Source organism: Sinohyriopsis cumingii, unplaced genomic scaffold (genome assembly GCF_028554795.1).
Source record: "Sinohyriopsis cumingii isolate HCF-2022 unplaced genomic scaffold, ASM2855479v2 utg001517l, whole genome shotgun sequence".
NCBI classification, from domain to species: domain Eukaryota; kingdom Metazoa; phylum Mollusca; class Bivalvia; order Unionida; family Unionidae; genus Sinohyriopsis; species Sinohyriopsis cumingii.
In genome coordinates, this window is record NW_028316009.1 from 657,039 (window position 1) to 669,103 (window position 12,065).

A 12,065-nucleotide genomic window follows, 5' to 3' on the forward strand; every position below is an offset into this window, starting at 1 on the left:
GCTCTTTCAAGGGGTGGGTACCCCGGGTGGTCTAAATAGCCCACCATTACGGATCGCGGCCATCTCACCTGTCTGCGTGTGTTTGAGTTTCGGATTTGGCCCATGTGGTTATCAGAGAAAGCTTGCCAGTATGTTATCATGGGTCGGGAGTTCTTTCCGTTCATTTTTCTTCTCCCGGGTTCTTCCTCCACCATTTATATTGCCTGCCATGCATAGCCTATCTTGTGCTGAAAAATGGCATTAAACCCTACAACAAACAACTTTCAAAGAGCCATCTCACAACGAACGTGTGAAATATCTTTGAGTAACAGCGATCCAGCATATTTGTGAGAGAAAGAAAGAAAGAAAGAGAAATAAATGGAAACATGCTTACTGGATTCGACGAAAATCAAGTTTTATTTTCACAGAACTTCTCTGCAGTAGAGAGAGAGAGAGAGAGAGAGAAACAATATCTTCAAATAACAGGAACAACTTCGTTAATACAGCAAGCTTGTTGTCCTTATCAAAAGCAGTGACAGCTTCATCATAAGTCTCATTGTAGAGATCATCTGCATCACCAGTTACTTCTGTATCAGCAGCACTTTCAACAATCCAAAGCTTCTAGACTCGGAGTACGGCGAAGCGTAGCTGGCCAATCAGTGGCACAAAGATTTCAAATTTAATAAAACAGAGGAAACAAATAGTAGTATTCCTTTGACCTGACAAGTCGATTTGCAGTGGTTCATAGCAAAAGAGGTTGATGCACTGCAACCTCAAATTTATACCTGCATTTTTCATTTATGACACCAAGCGATCTTGCCAGTGCAAACACAATCCCTTTCCCTACGTAACAGTTCGGGAAAGCATTGTGTACTAAACAGCTGGATGTGATTGACCATAGTTCTTGCTAGACGACTATTGCTATTTCACTGTCAACTTGCTGTGAAGTAACTATGGGAGGTCAATGGCTGATATCAGTTTCAAGAACAAGACAAGCCCGAAACGCGGAATTGAAAAATGTATCCATATATTTAATTAAAAAACCACAATAGCTGAAAAATACGCACCGTTGCCTCAAGTTAAGAAATTTGCCAGGGGCCAATATACGAAACTATCCCCTGCCGTCCGAGCAAACCTATATAGCATATATCCACCGTAAAAGAAACTGAAATTGCAAATAAAGGACTATTTGAAGACATTTCAGTTACTTTTGTAATGTTGAAACATAAGCTATAAAGTTATTCGGAATACTAAGACATCAGCAGTACCATGGCCCTGAATCGTTTTAATTTATTTTCATTACTTAGAGGCACACTTCCTACTCCAGACACAAATGTCAGTTGATAAACGTCAGTAAACGTCAAGAAATCATACTTACCTGGACCAGGGAGTACCGTGATCAGCTAGGCGGTTTTCCCAGGATGAGGCCTTTCCATTGCACTTCGGTTGGGCTGAAAACTGCGATCACCCCAAATGTGGGTGACTCGGGGTCGTTATTTATTAGTGTGGGGGTCTGCGTTCGCGCTAACCCCTGATAATTCAATTAAAAATAACCAATAATCTCAAGCTTAGGACAAAATTAGTCTGGATGTCTCTGATTAGCACGTGCCAATCGATAATGTTATTATTTCTTACACTGCTCTTTCAAGGGGTGGGTACCCCGGGTGGTCTAAATAGCCCACCATTACGGATCGCGGCCATCTCACCTGTCTGCGTGTGTTTGAGTTTCGGATTTGGCCCATGTGGTTATCAGAGATAGCTTGCCAGTATGTTATCATGGGTCGGGAGTTCTTTCCGTTCATTTTTCTTCTCCCGGGTTCTTCCTCCACCATTTATATTGCCTGCCATGCATAGCCTATCTTGTGCTGAAAAATGGCATTAAACCCTACAACAAACAACTTTCAAAGAGCCATCTCACAACGAACGTGTGAAATATCTTTGAGTAACAGCGATCCAGCATATTTGTGAGAGAAAGAAAGAAAGAAAGAGAAATAAATGGAAACATGCTTACTGGATTCGACGAAAATCAAGTTTTATTTTCACAGAACTTCTCTGCAGTAGAGAGAGAGAGAGAGAGAGAGAGAGAGAGACAGAGAGAGAGAGAAACAATATCTTCAAATAACAGGAACAACTTCGTTAATACAGCAAGCTTGTTGTCCTTATCAAAAGCAGTGAAGCTTCATCATAAGTCTCATTGTATAGATCATCTGCATCACCAGTTACTTCTGTATCAGCAGCACTTTCAACAATCCAAAGCTTCTAGACTCGGAGTACGGCGAAGCGTAGCTGGCCAATCAGTGGCACAAAGATTTCAAATTTAATAAAACAGAGGAAACAAAAAGTAGTATTCCTTTGACCTGACAAGTCGATTTGCAGTGGTTCATAGCAAAAGAGGTTGATGCACTGCAACCTCAAATTTATACCTGCATTTTTCATTTATGACACCAAGCGATCTTGCCAGTGCAAACACAATCCCTTTCCTTACGTAACAGTTCGGGAAAGCATTGTGTACTAAACAGCTGGATGTGATTGACCATAGTTCTTGCTAGACGACTATTGCTATTTCACTGTCAACTTGCTGTGAAGTAACTATGGGAGGTCAATGGCTGATATCAGTTTCAAGAACAAGACAAGCCCGAAACGCGGAATTGAAAAATGTATCCATATATTTAATTAAAAAACCATAATAGCTGAAAAATACGCACCGTTGCCTCAAGTTAAGAAATTTGCCAGGGGCCAATATACGAAACTATCCCCTGCCGTCCGAGCAAACCTATATAGCATATATCCACCGTAAAAGAAACTGACATTGCAAATAAAGGACTATTTGAAGACATTTCAGTTACTTTTGTAATGTTGAAACATAAACTATAAAGTTATTCGGAATACTAAGACATCAGCAGTACCATGGCCCTGAATCGTTTTAATTTATTTTCATTACTTAGAGGCACACTTCCTACTCCAGACACAAATGTCAGTTGATAAACGTCAGTAAACGTCAAGAAATCATACTTACCTGGACCAGGGAGTACCGTGATCAGCTAGGCGGTTTCCCCAGGATGAGGCCTTTCCATTGCACTTCGGTTGGGCTGAAACCTGCGATCACCCCAAATGTGGGTGACTCGGGGTCGTTATTTATTAGTGTGGGGGTCTGCGTTCGCGCTAACCCCTGATAATTCAATTAAAAATAACCAATAATCTCAAGCTTATGACAAAATTAGTCTGGATGTCTCTGATTAGCACGTGCCAATCGATAATGTTATTATTTCTTACACTGCTCTTTCAAGGGGTGGGTACCCCGGGTGGTCTAAATAGCCCACCATTACGGATCGCGGCCATCTCACCTGTCTGCGTGTGTTTGAGTTTCGGATTTGGCCCATGTGGTTATCAGAGAAAGCTTGCCAGTATGTTATCATGGGTCGGGAGTTCTTTCCGTTCATTTTTCTTCTCCCGGGTTCTTCCTCCACCATTTATATTGCCTGCCATGCATAGCCTATCTTGTGCTGAAAAATGGCATTAAACCCTACAACAAACAACTTTCAAAGAGCCATCTCACAACGAACGTGTGAAATATCTTTGAGTAACAGCGATCCAGCATATTTGTGAGAGAAAGAAAGAAAGAAAGAGAAATAAATGGAAACATGCTTACTGGATTCGACGAAAATCAAGTTTTATTTTCACAGAACTTCTCTGCAGTAGAGAGAGAGAGAGAGAGAGAGAGAGAGAAACAATATCTTCAAATAACAGGAACAACTTCGTTAATACAGCAAGCTTGTTGTCCTTATCAAAAGCAGTGACAGCTTCATCATAAGTCTCATTGTAGAGATCATCTGCATCACCAGTTACTTCTGTATCAGCAGCACTTTCAACAATCCAAAGCTTCTAGACTCGGAGTACGGCGAAGCGTAGCTGGCCAATCAGTGGCACAAAGATTTCAAATTTAATAAAACAGAGGAAACAAATAGTAGTATTCCTTTGACCTGACAAGTCGATTTGCAGTGGTTCATAGCAAAAGAGGTTGATGCACTGCAACCTCAAATTTATACCTGCATTTTTCATTTATGACACCAAGCGATCTTGCCAGTGCAAACACAATCCCTTTCCCTACGTAACAGTTCGGGAAAGCATTGTGTACTAAACAGCTGGATGTGATTGACCATAGTTCTTGCTAGACGACTATTGCTATTTCACTGTCAACTTGCTGTGAAGTAACTATGGGAGGTCAATGGCTGATATCAGTTTCAAGAACAAGACAAGCCCGAAACGCGGAATTGAAAAATGTATCCATATATTTAATTAAAAAACCATAATAGCTGAAAAATACGCACCGTTGCCTCAAGTTAAGAAATTTGCCAGGGGCCAATATACGAAACTATCCCCTGCCGTCCGAGCAAACCTATATAGCATATATCCACCGTAAAAGAAACTGAAATTGCAAATAAAGGACTATTTGAAGACATTTCAGTTACTTTTGTAATGTTGAAACATAAGCTATAAAGTTATTCGGAATACTAAGACATCAGCAGTACCATGGCCCTGAATCGTTTTAATTTATTTTCATTACTTAGAGGCACACTTCCTACTCCAGACACAAATGTCAGTTGATAAACGTCAGTAAACGTCAAGAAATCATACTTACCTGGACCAGGGAGTACCGTGATCAGCTAGGCGGTTTCCCCAGGATGAGGCCTTTCCATTGCACTTCGGTTGGGCTGAAACCTGCGATCACCCCAAATGTGGGTGACTCGGGGTCGTTATTTATTAGTGTGGGGGTCTGCGTTCGCGCTAAGCCCTGATAATTCAATTAAAAATAACCAATAATCTCAAGCTTATGACAAAATTAGTCTGGATGTCTCTGATTAGCACGTGCCAATCGATAATGTTATTATTTCTTACACTGCTCTTTCAAGGGGTGGGTACCCCGGGTGGTCTAAATAGCCCACCATTACGGATCGCGGCCATCTCACCTGTCTGCGTGTGTTTGAGTTTCGGATTTGGCCCATGTGGTTATCAGAGAAAGCTTGCCAATATGTTATCATGGGTCGGGAGTTCTTTCCGTTCATTTTTCTTCTCCCGGGTTCTTCCTCCACCATTTATATTGCCTGCCATGCATAGCCTATCTTGTGCTGAAAAATGGCATTAAACCCTACAACAAACAACTTTCAAAGAGCCATCTCACAACGAACGTGTGAAATATCTTTGAGTAACAGCGATCCAGCATATTTGTGAGAGAAAGAAAGAAAGAAAGAGAAATAAATGGAAACATGCTTACTGGATTCGACGAAAATCAAGTTTTATTTTCACAGAACTTCTCTGCAGTAGAGAGAGAGAGAGAGAGAGAGAGAGAGAAACAATATCTTCAAATAACAGGAACAACTTCGTTAATACAGCAAGCTTGTTGTCCTTATCAAAAGCAGTGACAGCTTCATCATAAGTCTCATTGTAGAGATCATCTGCATCACCAGTTACTTCTGTATCAGCAGCACTTTCAACAATCCAAAGCTTCTAGACTCGGAGTACGGCGAAGCGTAGCTGGCCAATCAGTGGCACAAAGATTTCAAATTTAATAAAACAGAGGAAACAAATAGTAGTATTCCTTTGACCTGACAAGTCGATTTGCAGTGGTTCATAGCAAAAGAGGTTGATGCACTGCAACCTCAAATTTATACCTGCATTTTTCATTGATGACACCAAGCGATCTTGCCAGTGCAAACACAATCCCTTTCCCTACGTAACAGTTCGGGAAAGCATTGTGTACTAAACAGCTGGATGTGATTGACCATAGTTCTTGCTAGACGACTATTGCTATTTCACTGTCAACTTGCTGTGAAGTAACTATGGGAGGTCAATGGCTGATATCAGTTTCAAGAACAAGACAAGCCCGAAACGCGGAATTGAAAAATGTATCCATATATTTAATTAAAAAACCACAATAGCTGAAAAATACGCACCGTTGCCTCAAGTTAAGAAATTTGCCAGGGGCCAATATACGAAACTATCCCCTGCCGTCCGAGCAAACCTATATAGCATATATCCACCGTAAAAGAAACTGAAATTGCAAATAAAGGACTATTTGAAGACATTTCAGTTACTTTTGTAATGTTGAAACATAAGCTATAAAGTTATTCGGAATACTAAGACATCAGCAGTACCATGGCCCTGAATCGTTTTAATTTATTTTCATTACTTAGAGGCACACTTTCCTACTCCAGACACAAATGTCAGTTGATAAACGTCAGTAAACGTCAAGAAATCATACTTACCTGGACCAGGGAGTACCGTGATCAGCTAGGCGGTTTTCCCAGGATGAGGCCTTTCCATTGCACTTCGGTTGGGCTGAAAACTGCGATCACCCCAAATGTGGGTGACTCGGGGTCGTTATTTATTAGTGTGGGGGTCTGCGTTCGCGCTAACCCCTGATAATTCAATTAAAAATAACCAATAATCTCAAGCTTAGGACAAAATTAGTCTGGATGTCTCTGATTAGCACGTGCCAATCGATAATGTTATTATTTCTTACACTGCTCTTTCAAGGGGTGGGTACCCCGGGTGGTCTAAATAGCCCACCATTACGGATCGCGGCCATCTCACCTGTCTGCGTGTGTTTGAGTTTCGGATTTGGCCCATGTGGTTATCAGAGATAGCTTGCCAGTATGTTATCATGGGTCGGGAGTTCTTTCCGTTCAGTTTTCTTCTCCCGGGTTCTTCCTCCACCATTTATATTGCCTGCCATGCATAGCCTATCTTGTGCTGAAAAATGGCATTAAACCCTACAACAAACAACTTTCAAAGAGCCATCTCACAACGAACGTGTGAAATATCTTTGAGTAACAGCGATCCAGCATATTTGTGAGAGAAAGAAAGAAAGAAAGAGAAATAAATGGAAACATGCTTACTGGATTCGACGAAAATCAAGTTTTATTTTCACAGAACTTCTCTGCAGTAGAGAGAGAGAGAGAGAGAGAGAGAGAGAGAGAGAGAGAGAGAGAGAGACAATATCTTCAAATAACAGGAACAACTTCGTTAATACAGCAAGCTTGTTGTCCTTATCAAAAGCAGTGAAGCTTCATCATAAGTCTCATTGTATAGATCATCTGCATCACCAGTTACTTCTGTATCAGCAGCACTTTCAACAATCCAAAGCTTCTAGACTCGGAGTACGGCGAAGCGTAGCTGGCCAATCAGTGGCACAAAGATTTCAAATTTAATAAAACAGAGGAAACAAAAAGTAGTATTCCTTTGACCTGACAAGTCGATTTGCAGTGGTTCATAGCAAAAGAGGTTGATGCACTGCAACCTCAAATTTATACCTGCATTTTTCATTTATGACACCAAGCGATCTTGCCAGTGCAAACACAATCCCTTTCCTTACGTAACAGTTCGGGAAAGCATTGTGTACTAAACAGCTGGATGTGATTGACCATAGTTCTTGCTAGACGACTATTGCTATTTCACTGTCAACTTGCTGTGAAGTAACTATGGGAGGTCAATGGCTGATATCAGTTTCAAGAACAAGACAAGCCCGAAACGCGGAATTGAAAAATGTATCCATATATTTAATTAAAAAACCATAATAGCTGAAAAATACGCACCGTTGCCTCAAGTTAAGAAATTTGCCAGGGGCCAATATACGAAACTATCCCCTGCCGTCCGAGCAAACCTATATAGCATATATCCACCGTAAAAGAAACTGACATTGCAAATAAAGGACTATTTGAAGACATTTCAGTTACTTTTGTAATGTTGAAACATAAACTATAAAGTTATTCGGAATACTAAGACATCAGCAGTACCATGGCCCTGAATCGTTTTAATTTATTTTCATTACTTAGAGGCACACTTCCTACTCCAGACACAAATGTCAGTTGATAAACGTCAGTAAACGTCAAGAAATCATACTTACCTGGACCAGGGAGTACCGTGATCAGCTAGGCGGTTTCCCCAGGATGAGGCCTTTCCATTGCACTTCGGTTGGGCTGAAACCTGCGATCACCCCAAATGTGGGTGACTCGGGGTCGTTATTTATTAGTGTGGGGGTCTGCGTTCGCGCTAACCCCTGATAATTCAATTAAAAATAACCAATAATCTCAAGCTTATGACAAAATTAGTCTGGATGTCTCTGATTAGCACGTGCCAATCGATAATGTTATTATTTCTTACACTGCTCTTTCAAGGGGTGGGTACCCCGGGTGGTCTAAATAGCCCACCATTACGGATCGCGGCCATCTCACCTGTCTGCGTGTGTTTGAGTTTCGGATTTGGCCCATGTGGTTATCAGAGAAAGCTTGCCAGTATGTTATCATGGGTCGGGAGTTCTTTCCGTTCATTTTTCTTCTCCCGGGTTCTTCCTCCACCATTTATATTGCCTGCCATGCATAGCCTATCTTGTGCTGAAAAATGGCATTAAACCCTACAACAAACAACTTTCAAAGAGCCATCTCACAACGAACGTGTGAAATATCTTTGAGTAACAGCGATCCAGCATATTTGTGAGAGAAAGAAAGAAAGAAAGAGAAATAAATGGAAACATGCTTACTGGATTCGACGAAAATCAAGTTTTATTTTCACAGAACTTCTCTGCAGTAGAGAGAGAGAGAGAGAGAGAGAGAGAGAAACAATATCTTCAAATAACAGGAACAACTTCGTTAATACAGCAAGCTTGTTGTCCTTATCAAAAGCAGTGACAGCTTCATCATAAGTCTCATTGTAGAGATCATCTGCATCACCAGTTACTTCTGTATCAGCAGCACTTTCAACAATCCAAAGCTTCTAGACTCGGAGTACGGCGAAGCGTAGCTGGCCAATCAGTGGCACAAAGATTTCAAATTTAATAAAACAGAGGAAACAAATAGTAGTATTCCTTTGACCTGACAAGTCGATTTGCAGTGGTTCATAGCAAAAGAGGTTGATGCACTGCAACCTCAAATTTATACCTGCATTTTTCATTTATGACACCAAGCGATCTTGCCAGTGCAAACACAATCCCTTTCCCTACGTAACAGTTCGGGAAAGCATTGTGTACTAAACAGCTGGATGTGATTGACCATAGTTCTTGCTAGACGACTATTGCTATTTCACTGTCAACTTGCTGTGAAGTAACTATGGGAGGTCAATGGCTGATATCAGTTTCAAGAACAAGACAAGCCCGAAACGCGGAATTGAAAAATGTATCCATATATTTAATTAAAAAACCATAATAGCTGAAAAATACGCACCGTTGCCTCAAGTTAAGAAATTTGCCAGGGGCCAATATACGAAACTATCCCCTGCCGTCCGAGCAAACCTATATAGCATATATCCACCGTAAAAGAAACTGAAATTGCAAATAAAGGACTATTTGAAGACATTTCAGTTACTTTTGTAATGTTGAAACATAAGCTATAAAGTTATTCGGAATACTAAGACATCAGCAGTACCATGGCCCTGAATCGTTTTAATTTATTTTCATTACTTAGAGGCACACTTCCTACTCCAGACACAAATGTCAGTTGATAAACGTCAGTAAACGTCAAGAAATCATACTTACCTGGACCAGGGAGTACCGTGATCAGCTAGGCGGTTTCCCCAGGATGAGGCCTTTCCATTGCACTTCGGTTGGGCTGAAACCTGCGATCACCCCAAATGTGGGTGACTCGGGGTCGTTATTTATTAGTGTGGGGGTCTGCGTTCGCGCTAACCCCTGATAATTCAATTAAAAATAACCAATAATCTCAAGCTTATGACAAAATTAGTCTGGATGTCTCTGATTAGCACGTGCCAATCGATAATGTTATTATTTCTTACACTGCTCTTTCAAGGGGTGGGTACCCCGGGTGGTCTAAATAGCCCACCATTACGGATCGCGGCCATCTCACCTGTCTGCGTGTGTTTGAGTTTCGGATTTGGCCCATGTGGTTATCAGAGAAAGCTTGCCAGTATGTTATCATGGGTCGGGAGTTCTTTCCGTTCATTTTTCTTCTCCCGGGTTCTTCCTCCACCATTTATATTGCCTGCCATGCATAGCCTATCTTGTGCTGAAAAATGGCATTAAACCCTACAACAAACAACTTTCAAAGAGCCATCTCACAACGAACGTGTGAAATATCTTTGAGTAACAGCGATCCAGCATATTTGTGAGAGAAAGAAAGAAAGAAAGAGAAATAAATGGAAACATGCTTACTGGATTCGACGAAAATCAAGTTTTATTTTCACAGAACTTCTCTGCAGTAGAGAGAGAGAGAGAGAGAGAGAGAGAGAGAGAGAGAGAGAGAAACAATATCTTCAAATAACAGGAACAACTTCGTTAATACAGCAAGCTTGTTGTCCTTATCAAAAGCAGTGAAGCTTCATCATAAGTCTCATTGTAGAGATCATCTGCATCACCAGTTACTTCTGTATCAGCAGCACTTTCAACAATCCAAAGCTTCTAGACTCGGAGTACGGCGAAGCGTAGCTGGCCAATCAGTGGCACAAAGATTTCAAATTTAATAAAACAGAGGAAACAAATAGTAGTATTCCTTTGACCTGACAAGTCGATTTGCAGTGGTTCATAGCAAAAGAGGTTGATGCACTGCAACCTCAAATTTATACCTGCATTTTTCATTGATGACACCAAGCGATCTTGCCAGTGCAAACACAATCCCTTTCCCTACGTAACAGTTCGGGAAAGCATTGTGTACTAAACAGCTGGATGTGATTGACCATAGTTCTTGCTAGACGACTATTGCTATTTCACTGTCAACTTGCTGTGAAGTAACTATGGGAGGTCAATGGCTGATATCAGTTTCAAGAACAAGACAAGCCCGAAACGCGGAATTGAAAAATGTATCCATATATTTAATTAAAAAACCATAATAGCTGAAAAATACGCACCGTTGCCTCAAGTTAAGAAATTTGCCAGGGGCCAATATACGAAACTATCCCCTGCCGTCCGAGCAAACCTATATAGCATATATCCACCGTAAAAGAAACTGAAATTGCAAATAAAGGACTATTTGAAGACATTTCAGTTACTTTTGCAATGTTGAAACATAAGCTATAAAGTTATTCGGAATACTAAGACATCAGCAGTACCATGGCCCTGAATCGTTTTAATTTATTTTCATTACTTAGAGGCACACTTCCTACTCCAGACACAAATGTCAGTTGATAAACGTCAGTAAACGTCAAGAAATCATACTTACCTGGACCAGGGAGTACCGTGATCAGCTAGGCGGTTTCCCCAGGATGAGGCCTTTCCATTGCACTTCGGTTGGGCTGAAACCTGCGATCACCCCAAATGTGGGTGACTCGGGGTCGTTATTTATTAGTGTGGGGGTCTGCGTTCGCGCTAACCCCTGATAATTCAATTAAAAATAACCAATAATCTCAAGCTTATGACAAAATTAGTCTGGATGTCTCTGATTAGCACGTGCCAATCGATAATGTTATTATTTCTTACACTGCTCTTTCAAGGGGTGGGTACCCCGGGTGGTCTAAATAGCCCACCATTACGGATCGCGGCCATCTCACCTGTCTGCGTGTGTTTGAGTTTCGGATTTGGCCCATGTGGTTATCAGAGAAAGCTTGCCAGTATGTTATCATGGGTCGGGAGTTCTTTCCGTTCATTTTTCTTCTCCCGGGTTCTTCCTCCACCATTTATATTGCCTGCCATGCATAGCCTATCTTGTGCTGAAAAATGGCATTAAACCCTACAACAAACAACTTTCAAAGAGCCATCTCACAACGAACGTGTGAAATATCTTTGAGTAACAGCGATCCAGCATATTTGTGAGAGAAAGAAAGAAAGAAAGAGAAATAAATGGAAACATGCTTACTGGATTCGACGAAAATCAAGTTTTATTTTCACAGAACTTCTCTGCAGTAGAGAGAGAGAGAGAGAGAGAGAGAGAGAGAGAAACAATATCTTCAAATAACAGGAACAACTTCGTTAATACAGCAAGCTTGTTGTCCTTATCAAAAGCAGTGACAGCTTCATCATAAGTCTCATTGTAGAGATCATCTGCATCACCAGTTACTTCTGTATCAGCAGCACTTTCAACAATCCAAAGCTTCTAGACTCGGAGTACGGCGAAGCGTAGCTGGCCAATCAGTGGCACAAAGATTTC

The 12,065-nt window shown here is 41.1% G+C and overlaps 7 non-coding genes across 7 annotated transcripts; all 7 read left to right on the forward strand.

Annotated features, from left to right (window-relative positions):
- Nucleotides 1–1,349: 1,349 nt before the first annotated feature.
- LOC149772237 (U1 spliceosomal RNA) lies at nucleotides 1,350–1,513 on the forward strand. Its single transcript, XR_016417962.1, has one exon. It is a non-coding gene; the product is annotated as a U1 spliceosomal RNA (small nuclear RNA).
- Nucleotides 1,514–2,987: 1,474 nt separating this feature from the next.
- Nucleotides 2,988–3,151, forward strand: LOC149772238 (U1 spliceosomal RNA). The gene has a single exon (XR_016417792.1). It is a non-coding gene; the product is annotated as a U1 spliceosomal RNA (small nuclear RNA).
- A 1,459-nt stretch (nucleotides 3,152–4,610) lies between these two features.
- LOC149772239 (U1 spliceosomal RNA) lies at nucleotides 4,611–4,774 on the forward strand. The gene has a single exon (XR_016417941.1). It is a non-coding gene; the product is annotated as a U1 spliceosomal RNA (small nuclear RNA).
- Nucleotides 4,775–6,234: 1,460 nt separating this feature from the next.
- LOC149772240 (U1 spliceosomal RNA) lies at nucleotides 6,235–6,398 on the forward strand. Its single transcript, XR_016417963.1, has one exon. It is a non-coding gene; the product is annotated as a U1 spliceosomal RNA (small nuclear RNA).
- A 1,476-nt stretch (nucleotides 6,399–7,874) lies between these two features.
- On the forward strand, nucleotides 7,875–8,038 carry LOC149772241 (U1 spliceosomal RNA). Its single transcript, XR_016417793.1, has one exon. It is a non-coding gene; the product is annotated as a U1 spliceosomal RNA (small nuclear RNA).
- A 1,459-nt stretch (nucleotides 8,039–9,497) lies between these two features.
- Nucleotides 9,498–9,661, forward strand: LOC149772242 (U1 spliceosomal RNA). Its single transcript, XR_016417794.1, has one exon. It is a non-coding gene; the product is annotated as a U1 spliceosomal RNA (small nuclear RNA).
- Nucleotides 9,662–11,133: 1,472 nt separating this feature from the next.
- On the forward strand, nucleotides 11,134–11,297 carry LOC149772243 (U1 spliceosomal RNA). The gene has a single exon (XR_016417795.1). It is a non-coding gene; the product is annotated as a U1 spliceosomal RNA (small nuclear RNA).
- Nucleotides 11,298–12,065: the final 768 nt, after the last annotated feature.